The sequence below is a fragment of the Seriola aureovittata genome, chromosome 4 (assembly GCF_021018895.1).
Source record: "Seriola aureovittata isolate HTS-2021-v1 ecotype China chromosome 4, ASM2101889v1, whole genome shotgun sequence".
Lineage (NCBI taxonomy): Eukaryota > Metazoa > Chordata > Actinopteri > Carangiformes > Carangidae > Seriola > Seriola aureovittata.
In genome coordinates this window covers 5,415,442-5,423,927 of record NC_079367.1, presented here as the reverse complement: position 1 = coordinate 5,423,927, position 8,486 = coordinate 5,415,442, and positions in this window count along the sequence as shown.

Here is an 8,486-nt window from a genome sequence, read left to right as displayed (position 1 = left end):
ATATCTTTGCCTCTGAGTCCTTTATAAATATGCATCCGTGCAGACAAGCCAGACTGATGCAAGACTAGAAAGAGGAGACACACAACAAGAACGAGACAGGAACTCATCACTTACGTGTATTTTGTAATTATCGCTCCTGTAGGTTGGGCTACAAAGGGAAGCCTTAATTGCACACCACACCACTTATGCTAATTGGCCACATAGCATAACTTAATTGGTTAACCTGGAAGAACGTAAATGCCTGTATTTAAATGGGAATGAGCAATACAAAAATCCCTACCTATCTCCACCTGCTCAATTTGCTTCGTACAATTCCCAGAGACCACAGATAAGCACTGTAGTGGGAGATAAAACGCTTCGACGGAGAGAGTGGGGAGTTCAACATGCGCTGTACGCCATGATGTGGAACAGCATGGTGCAAAAACTATACACGCTTAGCTGCATGGTTAGAAGCATGATGAGTTAGATTCAAGAAAGTGAAAGGAGGGGAGGGGGAGGGAAAGAGAGAGAGAGAGAGAAAACAGAAAGGAAAATTGGGAGCTGAGGCAGCATTGGTGTGAAAGAAGAAACAGGAGATAAGGTAATAGGTGCAAGCAGAGTGGTAGATGCTAAGTAGAAGGGGGAAATAAGACAGAGGGAGGTGAGAGAAATTGCAATGCATGGAAAAACAAAATAAGGTGAGAGAAAGTGAGTTAGGCTAGGTGAGAGAGATAGAGAGGTGGAGTGGGGAGGAGGAGAAGACAAGTGAGATAGAGAAATAGAGAAAATCTAGTTAATCTTCTTGATGCCTTTGTTTTTCTTTCACTCTTTCTCTGGTGTGTCCCATGCATTCAGATAAGGGCTGCACAAAGTAAGCCAGCTGTATTAGTGGACATGAATTAGTGCATTTCTATGTGTATAGTTTCTATATAGTATGTCAGTGTGTTTTACAGGACACGGTGCTATGAACTGGTGGACACTAGTTATACTGGCAGCAGATTGCAAAAGAGGATAGTCATGTGAAAGCACGGTGGGGGAAGTTGACTGTGACCCAGTCTGAGGCCAAAACACTGTTTTCATACAATATAAATTATATTTTCTCAGTTTCCTGCTGGAAAATTACTCTCACTGGGTTAAAGTGAAGTCAGACGGGGAAGGCAGTCAGACAAACCTATTCGAAAGTGGAAATGAAGGAGAACCTAAATTATTACCCAAACTTTCTGTTGTAAACATCCATCAGAGTTTATCGTTGATGTATTACTTCAACTGAAAATCCTGAGCAAGTGTGTGTCCTTGCTTCCAGGTTTTCTTCCATGTTGTGGAGCCCGACTGCCACACTTGAATACATGAACGTGTGCGCTTGTTGCTGCTATTGTTGGAATAGATGACGGTTCAACTTTTTAAACTTGCCGTGAGACGGAGGCTGATTTTACTAGTATCCAAGTGACCTCTGGGCCTAAAATGAGTCTTTGTATTACCAGAATTCAAACCATTAAGCGTGCATTATTTTCGTACCATTCATGTGTGTGGGGAGGCAGCAGGAAGTCAGGTGGCTCTGCAATACCGAAAACATAGAAGCAAGGAAGGTTTAAAAACAGACAGTGAATGAAGGGACATCTCTGACATCACACAGAGCTCCTTTTATAAATCCATGCTGTTTACAGACCAGTTTTCTGGAACTACTTTGACCCATCATACTCACTGTACAGCAGCGGTGTGCACGGTTTTCCTCTCCAGCATCCTGTATGTGGTGATCTAACTTTCAACAGTGGTTGAGATAATTTGGTTAAACCGTTTGTTTGCTCTAAATAACTCTAAAAACATGTGGTTGCTTGTGTTTCTCTCCGCATCAGATGTCCCTGAAATCACCATGTAATTACTTTGATGAGTGAAATGAGTAATAAGTGCAAAACGTGCTCACACACATGTACATACACCCACAAACTTTGCAGCACATAATCTGCAGTGAAAAGAAAATATATTCAGTTCTCAATCAGCAACTTTGGCCACTTTTCCCTCCATTATTCACATCCACTCTTCGTTCCCATCATTCACATCAACACCTATTTAGGTCCTACCTACAAGACCGAAACAAAATACCCACACAGGGCTTTAGCACAGTGTCTCTTCACCCCAATACCTCCCACCATCCTCTCCACTTTTATCAGTGACAGACCTGCTTCTTGCTAAAAGTGCAACACTGATGGGGGGGGGGGGTGTCAAGGCTGCTTTGGCATTTTCTCCTCTTCACATTCTCCTTGCCAAGCTTATGCTCTGCCCTGCCATTTCCATCCAAGCTGCCGACTCACAGCCCAGCCCACTACCATCTTCTGTGCTGGCCAGAAAAAGTAGATTACAGAGAGAAAATGTCATAAACTCTATGGAGAGGAAGCATAGGTTGTCAATTATACATATGCCACTCTGCTGCTCTGCTCTGTCTCCACCCACTCCAAGCGACTTGGCCGAGGTCGGCCCGTTCTCCTCCACTCTGTGCTATCTCTGTCTAGGTCTGACATCTGTCTTTTATCACATTGCCACTTGAGTGACACGCCCGCGCGCACACACACACACACACCATCCCACATGGATGCTGGAGGAGAGATGGTTGTCACAACTGAACCCAAAATATTCTGATAGGTTAGAAGCCAGCATGGTTGGAACAGTGAGAGGATATAGAGTTGTGTTGCACAAGATGGAAGCATGTATGTCGACATACAGATGGCTCTATAAATAAACCACTTCAGAGGGACCCACAGAGAAAGATGAAACTAGTGCAAACAGGGTGGCTTCTGTAGGATTTCTGAACACCAAGGTCGCAGTGACTAGTTTTTTTTTCCAAATGTCTGCTTGTTTAGTTTGGTTTATATGCAGTCATGAAGAATACTCGCCAAGGCTCGAAAATAACCACAACCTTAAAATACAGATCTCCAAATCAACAAAGGATAATGAGTCCCTGCAACTGAAATCTTGAACCTAGCAGGATGAAAAGTGGCCGAGCACATCCAGTAAACAAACTTATATACTGCTACTTCCACTTGACACCAGCATGTCATGTGGCCTGAAAGGTGCACAGCACTCAATACTTGAAATACAGCATACATTTAGGGATCTGCACACAGAACATACTGAAGGAAAAATACATGATGGCACCAAAAGAGGCAACAAATGGCCAACCAGGCAAGCTTCAACGTTTTAGCTCAGCAGCTAAACAATATGTTAGAAAGTAAACATCAATGAGGACAAACGCAGGACACCAGCAGACGGTAGTAGAAGCACAGACACTGTGTATCATTGCACAACCATGACCCAAACACGGATATCACACACACGCTGTTGAAATCAGCTGAACTCACTCTGTCCAGTGGTGGTGGTGGTCTCCATCATGTCCATCAAGTCGTACGAAAAGGCTGCTCCTTATAAGTTCAGGCGTGGTTCATAATCCTCAGTTTTTCTTCTGTATCAAAAGCGATCCATGTGATTGTTCTCTTCTCTGTGCAGTGCAAACGGCAACAGAATATACAGAGGTGTACATAGTTTCAAAAAGAAAAATCAAAAAGATGGTTGATAAGACGATGGCACAACAGTAATGTGACAGAAGGGAAGGGGGCAGCATAGACCCTGAGGCAGCTGATTAGGACAACCTGATGCAGGTGTGTGGAGGAGGCAGGTGGAGATCAGGGTTGACACCACTGCTGCTGTGGATGACATCATCACTGTTGTGTGTCAGTGAATGAGATAGATAGATAGATAGATAGATAGATAGATAGATAGATAGATAGATAGATAGATAGATAGATAGATAGATAGATAGATAGATAGATAGATAGATAGATAGATAGATAGATATGAGGAGTTTAATGGCATTAGAGAAATGTAATACTGGCTTTAAGTGGAACCAATAGCAATGAATTCAAGGTGTGATCACACTACAAGAATTCCTATTTCTTAAGATATCACTGTTTCTCTCACTGCTTCATAAAACACTCGGCATGCAAATGAAGCTGCTTTACAACATGGCTCTTTGTATCTCTGAGGAGTTATCAGAGAGTTCTAGTGATTAGCACTGAGCACTGACAAGTCACTTCGGCATGTTTCATAACAGCGTGCTACACTAAATGTGATAATCAATCTGACACAAGTGTAGGCAGATCTATTGTTTGGAACTGACGTGGGATATAAATATGTATGACTGCAGGAGAACATAATGTAAAACATAATAGAAGAAGAACATTAAACATGTGTTCATGTGAACCTGAAGCACACAAGTGTACAGAAGTATTTCTTCCAGGGTTACACTCAAGTATGTTTTGAAGACTGCTTTTTCAACAGTGAGCCCAATAAGTAGGATACTTTCAATTTCAAATTTCACACTTCTACTTTACAGGGTAGGGGTTCAAGTCGCTGCAAAATCCATAGAAATATAAAGAGCTTCTGCACACTAAGATACATGGGATCGATGCAGAGCCTAGCTGTAGCCTACGCAAGTGGCTAACGGCGGTAATGCACTTATGTCTGTGTCACTCCGCAATTACACCACCAAAACACTAGATGGCGGTGGGGTTTCTACAGCACTGTGTGTGTACAAACCATGCAGACTGAATTTGAGCTAATAAACAATGAAAAACTTTTACTGCAACACTGAAAACCTACAACAGTATAGTCACTGGTGTAGTGCATGAATTCCAACACGGTATTGTTGTCCCCAATCAGACACTGCTGTTGTGCACTTCCTGGAAATGACTGCGACTTCCTCTTTCCTTTGCTGCCATTAGGGTTGCCACCCATCCTTGTTTTCTCGGGATTGTTCTCTTTTCTGAGCGACTGTCCCAGAAAATTAATATCCTTTCCTGGGTCACGATTTGTCCCTGTTTTTCCGTCATTTGATTGGTAGCAGAAATACTAAAGTTTGCCTTATTACTGCTGCGCGCATCAGTTGCTAGGTTGCACATCCACTGCCCCACCGAGAATCCAGACGGAGACGATTGAGGCGGGCGCCAGCTCGTGTGTCAGTTTTAAAGAAAATCTTAGGCGGCTGATGGTCGAGTGGTTGGGGCGCATACCATATGGGCATACTGAGCCCTTAGCAGCTGGTCCCCGGTTTGACTCCAGTTTTTTACACATCAAAGGTGGCATCCCCAGCTGCCGCTTTTCATAAGTTTGAAAATACACTGGTGGTTCCTCCCCTTCCGCTACGTAGCCTAGATGGCGACCGTTGAGGGCGAGAAGCATTCCCAGTGTTCCCAGTTAACTTTTTGACCGATTTGAGTGCACCATCAGGGCACTTATAGCGCACTGCATGTTGCCATACTTCTCAACATGAACATACTGATGCTCTCAAAATAGGAAGTGTGAGCACGGCAGTGTGCAAATTGAACCGCAGCATATGTCTCTCTTTCTGCCGAGGGATGTGGTTGTGACTGAGCCGTTGGCATTATCCGACAGAGTATGGATAGATTTCAAATCAGATGAGGAAACAGCTTGTCATCATTTCCCCATTCTCTCACCTGTCTGCAACTATCTGACGCTATTTTTACAGACCCCTCACTTAAAACCTTAATATAAATAAATCTTTGATTGTGAGATTTATAGCTGTTCAAGAGCCATGTGTGGATAAAGATACAGACGAATGAAAAGAGGAAGCTAGAGGGGAGAGACTGACTCAAAGAGCAGGTCTCTGTATGTAATTGGTTAGTGTAGCCGTCTCTCTGCTTACAACATAGCGAGTTCAGGTTGAGTAGGCAGGACTCAACTGTCAGTGAGTGATACTGGGCAGGTTGTCTCTGTAAAAAAAATAAAATAAATAAATAAATAAAGAATAAAAAAACCCCAGGCTCCTGAACTCTGTCAGTGTGCCATCTTCTCTTCACTATGCTCTCATACTATATGTCACATCTGACTGCGGAGCAAATGCCAGAGCAGTCTGAAGCGTACCAACACAGAGAGAATTCACTTCTGCTGGGATACTCAATAGTGAGTTTCAAACACTTGTACTGTTGTACTGAACTCATCCAAGAGCAAGATAAATGCTACAACACGGAGTGAACTGCTCATTATGGTTGGTGCTGGAGTGAATCACATGCCTGCCTGTGTGTGTGTGTGTGTGGGTGTGTGTGTGTGTGTGTGTGTGTGTGTGTGTGTGTGTGTTCATTACAGCCCATTGGATCCATATCCTCTGTCTTCCCTGCAGCATGTACACACTATAATGATCTGCCATCACTTCTGAAGCTGGATCCAGCTCTGTTCTTTGGTCTGGGCCCAGTGACACACTCATGTGCATGATCTACTGTACCTCACCCCTCCAGCCACACAACACACACACACACACGCACACACACTTAATAAATTGGACCACCTCCACACACACACACACAAAAGCCCAATGTAATAAGCATTGATCGTAGTGTTCGCCTCATATCACTAATAGATGTACTGTGGTCCTGCGTCGTTGTTTCCAAATGATCTCCCTGGTTGTGACAATAAAGGGCCAGTCCACTACAAAACCACAGCGATAAATCCTCAGCCGCCTCCCCACTATTGGCCAACGCTGGCATCATCCGTCATGGTGCTGCAGCTACGCCTCTATAATACCCTTCATACCGTCTGGAATGATTCCAGTTCTTAAAATAGTGTCAGGGATTTGGTACAGCACACTAAGAGAAAAGGAAACCAAGGGGAAGACAAGAGAGAATATGAAAGGGAGGAAAAATGACTGCAGTGGTGCGGGTAAAGAGGGCTCCTATTAGGGCAGTGGAGGGAGAAATATTGGCCAGTGTAGCCCTGTACCATTTGTCCTCGTCAGGATCTTAAATAGAATCAGGATCAATTATTCATAGGGTCCATAACTGGCAATAAATGTTAGCTGAGACAGTGTAGCCTGGGCGAGGGATAGACCGAAAAGTGAGGTTAGATGCAGTTATTGAGGGACAAATTTAAAAGTCTGGACAAAACAGCTGAATAACCAATTATAGTTCAGACCTAGAAGTGACATTTAAAAGCCCTTTTCTGCAGTTTGATGTGCCACTTTAGCCACACGTCAATCTGTGAAAACACAATGCAGACTTGAACCCAACAAACCCACGGCGACGTCAAATCGGCTAAGCGAGAATAACACCGCTTGAAGTGAACGGTATCACACACTGGCCTTGAAACTCATCACTTGGCTCAGGAGCAACGCATCTTTGTGGGAACCCACCAGGTTGTGGTGTAATCTTCTGCAATTTAATTATTTTCTTGCATTTTTTGAAAAATAGCGGCAGAAAAGATGTATTCCTTCAAGTTAGGATATTGTTATGAGAGCGTATAGACAGCACAGTCACCCGTGGATCACCAGCTTAGGTTTTCAATACTAACAACAGAGCTCACATATTAAAAGACATAATAGACATAAAGAAGTGTAAAAGGGTTATAAGTTGTGGGCTGATGTAGGACCAAGGACACTTGTTACTATGGATACCTTTCAACTACCATTTGTAACCTCAACCCAGCACAGCTGCTGTGAAATTTCTCTACACTGGAAACAAGCTGGCAGCTATTGTGGAGAGATGCTTGTGTATTAATGTGTCTCCTGTTTGTTGCACTCAGTGGTTTGTCAAGATGCACAGAGACCTGCATGACATGCAGAACATCTCAACAAACACAGCTCAGAGATGGCTCATGTCGGATCACGTCGTCGTCCGTGTTTGATGCACAAACTGAACATTGTTGTGAACTGGAATGTCTCTGGTATATTTTCCCTGTGTGGGTGTAAACTACCAGGATTGTTTTTAAACGTACAATCCTTGAGACTTTCACCATATCAAACACAATTTTTGGTACAATTTATGGCAGATATTTTGAGTGAAGCTTTCCCTGGCAGTGTTGAAATCACAGAATGTAGCACACACATGCAGATACTAAAGGTCGCATATTTTACACTTCTTACTGTGTTTTATTTGAAGTGTTGATATCTATTAGAAGATATATCAGTGTTTCCAAAAACCATCTCAATGTGGTTTTACATCTTCTCCCTCTAGCTTCGGGCTCTAGTAACAACAGGTCGGTGAGCCAATCAGAGGAGAGGAGGCTCTGAGCCTCTCTTCTGATTGGCTGGCCGTTTTCTGAGTGATTGAATAAAATTACAGCAGATTTCAGAGAAACTAAATCCTACAAGGTTGGATGGTGGGTCCAGGTGGGCGGGGCTTGGAGAACGGTTGAGAGCGGGGACTGCTTTGTTGTGACATCACAAAGTTACAGAAGTCCTGACGGCTCGTTTTAAGGCTCAGTTTCTGAATACGGTCTGTGTGCATTTCTCTGTGGACTGAGGCTTTGATACTTTCAGAGTATTAATATAGAACCTAGATCTGCTTTATAGTAAAAAAAAAGACATGGAAATCTACCTTTATACAATATAGGACCTTTAAAACAATGTAACACAATGAATCCCCTCAGTGAACACAAGGTCTGTTTTCATGAACGAAATACATGAGTTGGTTTTCTTCTGTTGTATTTCTGACAACAGTGTTTGCTGC